At 50.7% G+C, this 12,857-nt stretch overlaps 1 long non-coding RNA gene across 1 annotated transcript; it reads right to left on the bottom strand.

Annotated features, from left to right (window-relative positions):
• Positions 1 to 266: 266 nt before the first annotated feature.
• Positions 267 to 1,761, bottom strand: LOC310891683. Its single transcript, XR_014577673.1, has 2 exons — positions 701 to 1,761; positions 267 to 586 (listed from the first exon to the last, which is right to left on the bottom strand). It is a non-coding gene; the product is annotated as an uncharacterized lncRNA (long non-coding RNA).
• Between the last annotated feature and the right edge of the window lie 11,096 nt (positions 1,762 to 12,857).

Here is a 12,857-nt window from a genome sequence, read left to right on the forward strand (position 1 = left end):
CACTACGTCAATTCACAGCCACCACAGCGTGCCGATGGACATCTTTCTGTGCCAAAAGAAACAAGTGCTTTGTCCTCTTGATATCAAAGGTAGCCACCTATAGTTACGGAACCATGCACAAGACCTTAACTCTGACCAGCAGGAAAACTTAGGACAACTGAGTGCAGATCCTGCCAATTTCTACCAGTTCCAACTGTGCTTTAAGTCTCATTGCAAAGCCTCAGTTAGAAAAAGGATCACCTCAGGGTATCCAACAAGAAGAAGAGTTGTTTTCTTTTTTTTCTTTTTTTTTTTTTTTTTAAATATACCATAGGACTATGCAGTTCAATCATCAATCATCTTGGAAAGCTCAAGGAGGAGGTCATCCTCATCCTTCCCTGGGTCCAAGTCGAGCTCGGCTTCCAGTATGCCGTCTGAGAGTTCCCAAAGTAGCATCTCTAAATCCTCGTCTACAGATACGGGCGCGTTGCCTGTGGAACTCAGCCGGCGTGTCCTTGCTTCTTCTAGCTGGGAAGAAGCTGAAGTCGAGCTTGAGAACTCCATTGGCTCCACGGATTCTGCCTGGCTTCCAAGGTGTGCTTCAGGTCTTGGCAGAGCAAGGAAGAGAACAATCAGTATATGCCATTTCTTAACGGGAAATCCCTTTTCTGCAAACCGGCTCTTAAAACCGTAGCCAACCCCTCCTGCACTTCAATCTTACCCAGGGATTGTTATTCAATTAACCCAGGGCTACATTTAGAGCCCAATATATTAGCAGGTACATTTTTCAGTTTGGGGGTTTCTCTGTGAAGCCAGAGCACCCGGAGTCTAGCAAAGATGGGAAACCAACATGGCCTCCCGGAAGCCCAGTGTCCGAGAACTACATCTCCCGGCATGCTCTGGGAAAACAATATGGACTCCCGGAAACCCGGTGGCCAAGAACTACATTTCCCAGCACTCCCCAGAAAATTGAGCCTCGCACCTTGCCGTAGGACGCCATTTTTTGCTCTGTTACATTACCGGTTTCGTGTTTATGGAGGGTTTTCCCGCCGTTTTGGGGGGTTTCCCCTCAATTTCGGGTTTTCAGCTCTCCATTTCAGAGTTCTTCCCCGCAATTTTGGGGTTCCTTCCCCTAATTTGGTGCTTCGCCCCCCCCCCACTTTTGGGGTTCCCCCTTCATTTTGGGGATTCCCCCCAATTCCAAGCCCCCCACAATTTTGGAGGCCCCCACCATCCTTTCTTGGCCTGCCACCCTAATATTAAGGTTCTTTCCCCCAATGTTGGGGTTCTCACCACATGTTTGAGGTTCCTTCCCTTAATTTGGGGCTTAGCTCCCCGGGATCTGGGGCTTTAACCCCAATTTTGGGGGTCCCCCCCAAGTTTGGGGATTCCTCCCCAGGTCTGGGGGGGGTCCACATTCAATTCTGGAATTTCACACTTCCATTTAAGTCTTCTTCCCCCCAATTTGGGGGTTCACCCACCCAATTTTGGGGGTTCCTCCCCTAATTTGGGGGGACCCGACCAATTTTGGGGGTCCCCCCCAATTGTAGAGTCCCCCACCCTCCTTTTTTGGGTTCCCCCCTAATATTAAAGAGTTCTTCCGCCCAATTTTGGGGGACCCCACAATTTGGCCGTTCCTTCCCCTAACTTTGGGCTTCAACCCTTCGATTTTGGGGGGGGCTCCCCCCCTCTTATTTTGGCCTTCCGCCCTAATATTAGGCCTAACCCCTAAGAACCTTGACCCCTAACGCTATGGCAACCACGGATCTAACCCTAACCCCTACCCCAACAAACCCTAGAAACCCTAACCCTAAAAACCCTTGCAGCCCTAACCCGATAAAATTTACCACACTAAACCCCTGAAGACTGTTCTGGGGGGTCCACATTCAATTCTGGAATTTCACACTTCCATTTAAGTGTTCTTCCCCCCCAATATGGGGGTTCGCCCACCCAATTTTGGGGGTTCCTCCCCTAATTGGGGGGGACACAACCAATTTTGGGGGGGACACAACCAATTTTGGGGGGGACACAACCAATTTTAGAGTCCCCCACCCTCCTTTTTCGGGTTTCCCCCAATATTAAGAGCTCTTCCGCTCAATTTTGGGGGACCCCACAATTTTGACGTTCCTTCCCCTAACTTTGGGCTTCAACCCTTCAATTTTGGGTGGGCTCCTCCCCTCTTATTTTGGCCTTCCGCCCTAATATTAGGCCTAACCCCTAAGAACCTTGACCCCTAAGCCTATGGCAACCACGGATCTAACCCTAACCCCTACCCCAACAAACCCTAGAAACCCTAACCCTAAAAACCCTTACAGCCCTAACCCGATAAAATTTACCACACTAAACCCCTGAAGACTGTTCTGGGGGGTCCACATCCAATTCTGGAATTTCACACTTCCATTTAAGTCTTCTTCCCCCCAATTTGGGGGTTCGCCCACCCAATTTTGGGGGTTCCTCCCCTAATTTGGGGGGGACACAACCGATTTTAGAGTCCCCCACCCTCCTTTTTTGGGTTCCCCCCTAATATTAAAAGTTCTTCCGCCCAATTTTGGGGGACCCCACAATTTTGACGTTCCTTCCCCTAACTTGGGGCTTCAACCCTTCAATTTTGGGGGGGGCTCCCACCCTCTTATTTTGGCCTTCCGCCCTAATATTAGGCCTAACCCCTAAGAACCTTGACCCCTAACGCTATGGCAACCACGGATCTAACCCTAACCCCTACCCCAACAAACCCTAGAAACCCTAACCCTAAAAACCCTTACAGCCCTAACCCGATAAAATTTACCACACTAAACCCCTGAAGACTGTTCTGGGGGGTCCACATTCAATTCTGGAATTTCACACTTCCATTTAAGTGTTCTGCCCCCCCAATATGGGGGTTCGCCCACCCAATTTTGGGGGTTCCTCCCTTAATTGGGGGGGACACAACCAATTTTGGGGGGGACACAACCAATTTGGGGGGGTCCCCCCAATTTTAGAGTCCCCCACCCTCCTTTTTTGGGTTTCCCCCAATATTAAGAGCTCTTCCGCCCTATTTTGGGGGACCCCACAATTTTGACGTTTCTTCCCCTAAATTGGGGCTTCGACCCTTCAATTTTGGGGGGGGCTCCCCCCTTAGTTTGGCCTTCCACCCTAATATTGGGCCTTACCCCTAAGAACCCTGACCCCTAACACTACGGCTCCCACGGATCTAACCCTAACCCCTACCCCAAAAAACCCTAGAAACCCTAACCCTAAAAACCCTTACAGTCCTAACCCGATAAAATTTACCACACTAGACCTACGCCTAAAAGCCCTAACCCTAAAAATTAAGACCCTCTAAACCCTAACCCAAAACGTAAAGATTCTCAAAGCCCTAACGCTGGAGACCCTAACCTTAAAAAAAAAAAAATAAGACCTTAAAACCCTAACCCTAAATACCTGACCATAACTAAAACCCTAAGACCCTAACCCTAAAAACCCTATCAACACTAAAACCACAAAATACTTTAAAACCTTAACACACTAACCCCCAAACCCTAACCCTTATAACTCCAACCCTAACAACCTTAAAATCCTAACCCTAAACCCTGGAAACCCTAACCCTGAAACCCAACCCTAGTGCCTTAGCCCTGAAACCTTAAAACCCTAACACCTTATTAGAAACACTCTGTAACCAATACCATAGGCTCAGGCAAGTATCTCAGTGAGGTAGCATTTTTATTCACGATTGCAATGGCAGGCGTCCCACAAGCCACCTACTAGTTCCATAACACAGTTTATATAATTTTTTTTTTTTTCCTCTCGGTGACCAGGACCCTCCCCAGTTTCCCCATTGACTGGGTAATCCATGTTCACGATCTATCCAGTGCTTCACAGAAAATACACAGCTGCTGGCCTGTTACTAGTCAATTTTATTTTTTTCTTGACTGTTTTCCTCTTTGAGGTGGTAATGTTTCTTACGCCGTGATTTCCACCCAATTGCTCTAAGGATTCTGGTTGTCTGCATTTTACAAGGTTGTCTGTTAAGCTTTCTTATCACTGCAAGCATATATCAATACCACCCTCCTTCCCTCTAAACGATGTAACTCTGTGCAAAAACATTTTTATTCCCACAACCTTGATCCCCTTACCCTAAAATCCTTATTCTCTTTAACCCTAACAACTCTAACCACAACCCTAACCCTTCATATCAACCCCCCGACGCTAATGACACTGACTAATGATCCAAACCCCAAGCCCCAGGCAACCAACAAAGAAACAGACACAAAGCTGAAAACTACAAAAAAGGCAAAACCCTGGATACAGACCCCAAATCACAAACACGCTACCAAAATGCTACAGAAAAGCCCCAGACGCAGGCCCCAAGCACTACAGCTAGGCCCCAGAAGCTCTAGACACATCCCAAAGCCAAAATGCGATCCCCAAACACTACAGAAAAGCCCCCAAACACCAGACACAGGCTGCAGAAGTCTACAAGCAGGCCCCAGCCACACCCGGATGCAGACCCCAACTGTCCACAAGCAGCTCCCAACCCACCCCCCCCCATGAACTGGACCCCCCCCACCACCACCACCCAGATGCATGCCCCAGGCCCCAGGCCTCAGCCCCAGCCCCCACACCCCAGACTCAGGCCCCAAAGGTGTACAACCAGCTCCCAACTGCCCCCCTCAAAGGGAGGCCCCAAAGCCTGCCAGAGGACCCTAGAGCGTACAAGCAGCTCCCAACCCCCCCGGCACAGGCCCCAACCCCCCCCCAGACACAGGCCCCAAAGGTGTACAAGCAACTCCCCATCCTCCCCAGAGGCACGCCCCAAAGGTGTACAAACAGCCCCAACCCCCCAAGACCCAGACCCCTACAGCGTAGAAGCAGCTCCCAACCCCATGCCCCCAAGGCACATGCCCCAACCCCTCCCCCAAGGCAGGCCCTAACAGTGTACAAGCAACTCCCACCCCCCCCCAGACGCAGGCCCCAAAGGTGTACAAGCAGGCCCCTACAGTATACAAGCAGCTCACAACCACCCCCCCAAAGGCAGGCCCCAAGCCCCTCCAGATGCAAGCCCGAAAGGTTAAAACCAGCTCCAACCCCCCAACCCCCCCCGCCCCGCGCAGACGCAGGCCCCAAAGGTGTACAAGCAGTTCCCAACCCCTCCAAGGCAGGCCCCAAAAGTGTACAGGCAGGCCCCTACAGTGTAGAAACGCTCCAACCCCCCCCGCTTCCACCTCGAGGGAGGCCCTCCCCCCCCAGTATACACGAAGCTCCCAACCCCCTCTCAGAGGAATGCCTAAAAAAGTATACAAGCAGCTCCTAACACCCCCCCCCCCCCCCCAAAAGAGGCAGTCCCCAAAGGTGTACAAGCAGGCCCTCAAATCCCTTAGGTGTACAAGCAGGCCCTTCAAATCCCTTAGCCCCTGCGCCAGCTTTATTGGCGAGCAGCGAGGCTGGGGGGGGAGGGGGGCAAGACAGCCTTAAATAAAATACAAATATAAAAAGTGTTATAAATGGCTGTTATAAATCCAAATAGGATTACAATCAAAGTTTACAATTTATTAAACGAATAGAGGCAAGCAAGCAGCGCTGGGTGCGCCGGGAGTCTCTGCTCCCCCAGGACGCACGCCTGTTACGTAAGGCGGCTGGTTTTGATGCTCCCAGGCTAATACATATTCATTACTACTTCGAGAAGAGGCAGGGTTATTAGAATTGGTTTCCGGAATCCGAAACCCCTCCCAGGGGCGCCTGCGTACCAGTCTCTGGTGGTCTCTCGGGGCTTGCTCGGGCTGAATGCTGGTTGTCTTCCTCTCAGGCTTTTGTCCTTCAATTGTCCTTCAGCTCCCCCTTCCTCCTCGTTTGGGAGCCTCTGCGCCGGATTTCAGAAACTCTAGCAACATCCCCTGCAGTAGTCAGCACTTTTCCCTAAAAACCCCTTTGTTCTCTTATCACCTAGACCCGGGCCTCGATGGTAACCCTTCAAATCCCTTAGTGACACGAATTGCTGGACCATTCCTTACAAAAGGAAGGATAAAATATGTAGAGGAGCAATGGCACCCGCGAAAGCCCGGCGCCGCGGGCAGAGGCAGCGAAGGTTGACGGCAGAACAGTGCTCGGTTTGAACACGGAGAGGGAAAGCGAGGGGAAGGTGGCCGAAGCCGGCCGCAGTCTCTGAGCTCTCCTCCTCCTGATTGTTTTCTCTCAAAGCCATTTCTGTCTGTGTGCGGGCACCCGGAGCCGGCAGAAGTCCCCGTGAAGTCCTTCGGCAGGACGGAGGGCTGCGTGGGCTCCAGTGAGAGAGGGAGTTAGGAGAATCTTATCAAGTAGAGATAGAGCGCTGACAGCGTTAAACTAGGATGCTACTTAGTGTCTTTGCTAACTATGGTGCATTGTGCCAATTAACTAAAGCAAAAAGCCTTGGGCCCCTTACCAAGGTCAGTCTCCTAATAAGAGAGTGAGCCTGTCTTAAGAAACTGGGAGAAACTGGTCCTGCAGATGGACAAGAGCCAAGGAGCAACTGAGTCTGCGCAAAGACAAGAGGTCAACTAGCGGTGACGAGGAAGAGTCATCAATCTTCATGCCCACGACCTCCCGTGCTGCCCAGCGCTGAATAAACATACCTACTTTACAATCTCACTGATTGTGGAGTCCCTTTTCCGCAAGTCACTAGCAGCGGTTTCTTCCGCAGAGGTTTTCCCAGAGCCGCTTCAAAGCTTCCCTCGCGGAGCTGGGGCGTCGCAGGGGGTCGTCAAAGCACGCACGCGTGCACACACACACACACACACACACACACACACACAGGCGTTGTTGTCCAAACAGAAAGTATTTACAACAAATTCGACAAGCGGTTTTCCTCTGCCAGCAGCAAATGCCTGAGGGCCCCTACAGCTTCACAAATCATAGCACAAAGAGCCTAAAGTTCCTCTAAAATTTAGGGAAATGATTCAAAATAGATCTGCTAGGGGAAAACGATCACTGGCGGCAGGGTACACAATACACGCGAGTCTCAGCTCTCCTCCGCAGGGTCAGTGCCCACGCCCAAGTGCGACGCTGATGGCACCCGAACATTTGCTGTAGCAGGCAGCAGAGCCAGCAGCTCAGGGGAGCAATTTTAAAAACCAGGAGGCACTTAAACCAACCCTTAATTGACCCAGTTACTGCAGGAGAGTCCCGACTACTCGCCCTGGAGTCCTACTGTCACCAGCAAAAAGCACCAACCAAAGCTTGGGGGAACTTTGGTACAGCACAAGAGAAGGGAGTGGGGGTAGCGTAGCCGTATCGCAGAGCTGCTGCTTTTCACACCATTTTATCATCCCTGATAATTGAAAGTAAGGCCGGGTGGGCTGACCCCACCACCACCACTCCTGGCAGCATGTTTGGTCCACAACGCTAGAATAATTATTTTGCTCCCTCCCGTCCCTACAGCTTCATCATCTGAAAAGATTACAGTCAAAACAATGGCATACACAAATAAAAGTCAAGAGTTGACATAGTAACTCCGGGATTTGGGTATCAACTGTCCGAGAAATCAGAACACCCAGGCTTCACAATGTGCCCAACATCGAGCTGTGCCAAGGGGGGCGGAAGGAAGAAGCTTTCCGTTTAAGCCTTCAGAGCATCGCTCCATCACTACGTCAATTCACAGCCACCACAGCGTGCCGATGGACATCTTTCTGTGCCAAAAGAAACAAGTGCTTTGTCCTCTTGATATCAAAGGTAGCCACCTATAGTTACGGAACCATGCACAAGACCTTAACTCTGACCAGCAGGAAAACTTAGGACAACTGAGTGCAGATCCTGCCAATTTCTACCAGTTCCAACTGTGCTTTAAGTCTCATTGCAAAGCCTCAGTTAGAAAAAGGATCACCTCAGGGTATCCAACAAGAAGAAGAGTTGTTTTCTTTTTTTTCTTTTTTTTTTTTTTTTTTAATATACCATAGGACTATGCAGTTCAATCATCAATCATCTTGGAAAGCTCAAGGAGGAGGTCATCCTCATCCTTCCCTGGGTCCAAGTCGAGCTCGGCTTCCAGTATGCCGTCTGAGAGTTCCCAAAGTAGCATCTCTAAATCCTCGTCTACAGATACGGGCGCGTTGCCTGTGGAACTCAGCCGGCGTGTCCTTGCTTCTTCTAGCTGGGAAGAAGCTGAAGTCGAGCTTGAGAACTCCATTGGCTCCACGGATTCTGCCTGGCTTCCAAGATGTGCTTCAGGTCTTGGCAGAGCAAGGAAGAGAACAATCAGTATATGCCATTTCTTAACGGGAAATCCCTTTTCTGCAAACCGGCTCTTAAAACCGTAGCCAACCCCTCCTGCACTTCAATCTTACCCAGGGATTGTTATTCAATTAACCCAGGGCTACATTTAGAGCCCAATATATTAGCAGGTACATTTTTCAGTTTGGGGGTTTCTCTGTGAAGCCAGAGCACCCGGAGTCTAGCAAAGATGGGAAACCAACATGGCCTCCCGGAAGCCCAGTGTCCGAGAACTACATCTCCCGGCATGCTCTGGGAAAACAATATGGACTCCCGGAAACCCGGTGGCCAAGAACTACATTTCCCAGCACTCCCCAGAAAATTGAGCCTCGCACCTTGCCGTAGGACGCCACTTTTTTGCTCTGTTACATTACCGGTTTCGTGTTTATGGAGGGTTTTCCCGCCGTTTTGGGGGGTTTCCCCTCAATTTCGGGTTTTCAGCTCTCCATTTCAGAGTTCTTCCCCGCAATTTTGGGGTTCCTTCCCCTAATTTGGTGCTTCGCCCCCCCCCCACTTTTGGGGTTCCCCCTCCATTTTGGGGATTCCCCCCAATTCCAAGCCCCCCACAATTTTGGAGGCCCCCACCATCCTTTCTTGGCCTGCCACCCTAATATTAAGGTTCTTTCCCCCAATGTTGGGGTTCTCACCACATGTTTGAGGTTCCTTCCCTTAATTTGGGGCTTAGCTCCCCGGGATCTGGGGCTTTAACCCCAATTTTGGGGGTCCCCCCCAAGTTTGGGGATTCCTCCCCAGGTCTGGGGGGGGTCCACATTCAATTCTGGAATTTCACACTTCCATTTAAGTCTTCTTCCCCCCAATTTGGGGGTTCACCCACCCAATTTTGGGGGTTCCTCCCCTAATTTGGGGGGACCCGACCAATTTTGGGGGTCCCCCCCAATTGTAGAGTCCCCCACCCTCCTTTTTTGGGTTCCCCCCTAATATTAAAGAGTTCTTCCGCCCAATTTTGGGGGACCCCACAATTTGGCCGTTCCTTCCCCTAACTTTGGGCTTCAACCCTTCGATTTTGGGGGGGGCTCCCCCCCTCTTATTTTGGCCTTCCGCCCTAATATTAGGCCTAACCCCTAAGAACCTTGACCCCTAAGCCTATGGCAACCACGGATCTAACCCTAACCCCTATCCCAACAAACCCTAGAAACCCTAACCCTAAAAACCCTTGCAGCCCTAACCCGATAAAATTTACCACACTAAACCCCTGAAGACTGTTCTGGGGGGTCCACATTCAATTCTGGAATTTCACACTTCCATTTAAGTGTTCTTCCCCCCCAATATGGGGGTTCGCCCACCCAATTTTGGGGGTTCCTCCCCTAATTGGGGGGGACACAACCAATTTTGGGGGGGACACAACCAATTTTGGGGGGGACACAACCAATTTTAGAGTCCCCCACCCTCCTTTTTTGGGTTTCCCCCAATATTAAGAGCTCTTCCGCTCAATTTTGGGGGACCCCACAATTTTGACGTTCCTTCCCCTAACTTTGGGCTTCAACCCTTCAATTTTGGGTGGGCTCCTCCCCTCTTATTTTGGCCTTCCGCCCTAATATTAGGCCTAACCCCTAAGAACCTTGACCCCTAAGCCTATGGCAACCACGGATCTAACCCTAACCCCTTCCCCAACAAACCCTAGAAACCCTAACCCTAAAAACCCTTACAGCCCTAACCCGATAAAATTTACCACACTAAACCCCTGAAGACTCTTCTGGGGGGTCCACATCCAATTCTGGAATTTCACACTTCCATTTAAGTCTTCTTCCCCCCAATTTGGGGGTTCGCCCACCCAATTTTGGGGGTTCCTCCCCTAATTTGGGGGGGACACAACCGATTTTAGAGTCCCCCACCCTCCTTTTTTGGGTTCCCCCCTAATATTAAAAGTTCTTCCTCCCAATTTTGGGGGACCCCACAATTTTGACGTTCCTTCCCCTAACTTGGGGCTTCAACCCTTCAATTTTGGGGGGGGCTCCCACCCTCTTATTTTGGCCTTCCGCCCTAATATTAGGCCTAACCCCTAAGAACCTTGACCCCTAACGCTATGGCAACCACGGATCTAACCCTAACCCCTACCCCAACAAACCCTAGAAACCCTAACCCTAAAAACCCTTACAGCCCTAACCCGATAAAATTTACCACACTAAACCCCTGAAGACTGTTCTGGGGGGTCCACATTCAATTCTGGAATTTCACACTTCCATTTAAGTGTTCTGCCCCCCCAATATGGGGGTTCGCCCACCCAATTTTGGGGGTTCCTCCCCTAATTGGGGGGGACACAACCAATTTTGGGGGGGACACAACCAATTTGGGGGGGGACACAACCAATTTGGGGGGTCCCCCCAATTTTAGAGTCCCCCACCCTCCTTTTTTGGGTTTCCCCCAATATTAAGAGCTCTTCCGCCCAATTTTGGGGGACCCCACAATTTTGACGTTTCTTCCCCTAAATTGGGGCTTCGACCCTTCAATTTTGGGGGGGGGTCCCCCCTTAGTTTGGCCTTCCACCCTAATATTGGGCCTTACCCCTAGGAACCCTGACCCCTAACACTACGGCTCCCACGGATCTAACCCTAACCCCTACCCCAAAAAACCCTAGAAACCCTAACCCTAAAAACCCTTACAGTCCTAACCCGATAAAATTTACCACACTAGACCTACGCCTAAAAGCCCTAACCCTAAAAATTAAGACCCTCTAAACCCTAACCCAAAACGTAAAGATTCTCAAAGCCCTAACGCTGGAGACCCTAACCTTAAAAAAAAAAAAATAAGACCTTAAAACCCTAACCCTAAATACCTGACCATAACTAAAACCCTAAGACCCTAACCCTAAAAACCCTATCAACACTAAAACCACAAAATACTTTAAAACCTTAACACACTAACCCCCAAACCCTAACCCTTATAACTCCAACCCTAACAACCTTAAAATCCTAACCCTAAACCCTGGAAACCCTAACCCTGAAACCCAACCCTAGTGCCTTAGCCCTGAAACCTTAAAACCCTAACACCTTATTAGAAACACTCTGTAACCAATACCATAGGCTCAGGCAAGTATCTCAGTGAGGTAGCATTTTTATTCACGATTGCAATGGCAGGCGTCCCACAAGCCACCTACTAGTTCCATAACACAGTTTATATAATTTTTTTTTTCCTCTCGGTGACCAGGACCCTCCCCAGTTTCCCCATTGACTGGGTAATCCATGTTCACGATCTATCCAGTGCTTCACAGAAAATACACAGCTGCTGGCCTGTTACTAGTCAATTTTATTTTTTTCTTGACTGTTTTCCTCTTTGAGGTGGTAATGTTTCTTACGCCGTGATTTCTCCCAATTGCTCTAAGGATTCTGGTTGTCTGCATTTTACAAGGTTGTCTGTTAAGCTTTCTTATCACTGCAAGCATATATCAATACCACCTTCCTTCCCTCTAAACGATGTAACTCTGTGCAAAAACATTTTTATTCCCACAACCTTGATCCCCTTACCCTAAAATCCTTATTCTCTTTAACCCTAACAACTCTAACCACAACCCTAACCCTTCATATCAACCCCCCGACGCTAATGACACTGACTAATGATCCAAACCCCAAACCCCAGGCAACCAACAAAGAAACAGACACAAAGCTGGAAACTACAAAAAAGGCAAAACCCTGGATACAGACCCCAAATCACAAACACGCTACCAAAATGCTACAGAAAAGCCCCAGACGCAGGCCCCAAGCACTACAGCTAGGCCCCAGAAGCTCTAGACACATCCCAAAGCCAAAATGCAATCCCCAAACACTACACAAAAGCCCCCAAACACCAGACACAGGCTGCAGAAGTCTACAAGCAGGCCCCAGCCACACCCGGATGCAGACCCCAACTGTCCACAAGCAGCTCCCAACCCACCCCCCCCATGAACTGGACCCCCCCCACCACCACCACCCAGATGCATGCCCCAGGCCCCAGGCCTCAGCCCCAGCGCCCACACCCCAGACACAGGCCCCAAAGGTGTACAAGCAACTCCCCATCCTCCCCAGAGGCACGCCCCAAAGGTGTACAAACAGCCCCAACCCCCCAAGACCCAGACCCCTACAGCGTAGAAGCAGCTCCCAACCCCATGCCCCCAAGGCACATGCCCCAACCCCTCCCCCAAGGCAGGCCCTAACAGTGTACAAGCAGCTCCCACCCCCCCCCAGACGCAGGCCCCAAAGGTGTACAAGCAGGCCCCTACAGTATACAAGCAGCTCACAACCACCCCCCCAAAGGCAGGCCCCAACCCCCTCCAGATGCAAGCCCGAAAGGTTAAAACCAGCTCCAACCACCCCCCCCCCCCCCCGGCCCCGCGCAGACGCAGGCCCCAAAGGTGTACAAGCAGTTCCCAACCCCTCCAAGGCAGGCCCCAAAAGTGTACAGGCAGGCCCCTACAGTGTAGAAACGCTCCAACCCCCCCCGCTTCCACCTCGAGGGAGGCCCTCCCCCCCCAGTATACACGAAGCTCCCAACCCCCTCTCAGAGGAATGCCTAAAAATGTATACAAGCAGCTCCTAACACCCCCCCCCCCCCCCAAAAGAGGCAGTCCCCAAAGGTGTACAAGCAGGCCCTCAAATCCCTTAGGTGTACAAGCAGGCCCTTCAAATCCCTTAGCCCCTGCGCCAGCTTTATTGGCGAGCAGCGAG

The sequence above is a fragment of the Anser anser genome (genome assembly GCF_964211835.1).
Source record: "Anser anser genome assembly, contig: HAP1_SCAFFOLD_68, whole genome shotgun sequence".
NCBI lineage: Eukaryota > Metazoa > Chordata > Aves > Anseriformes > Anatidae > Anser > Anser anser.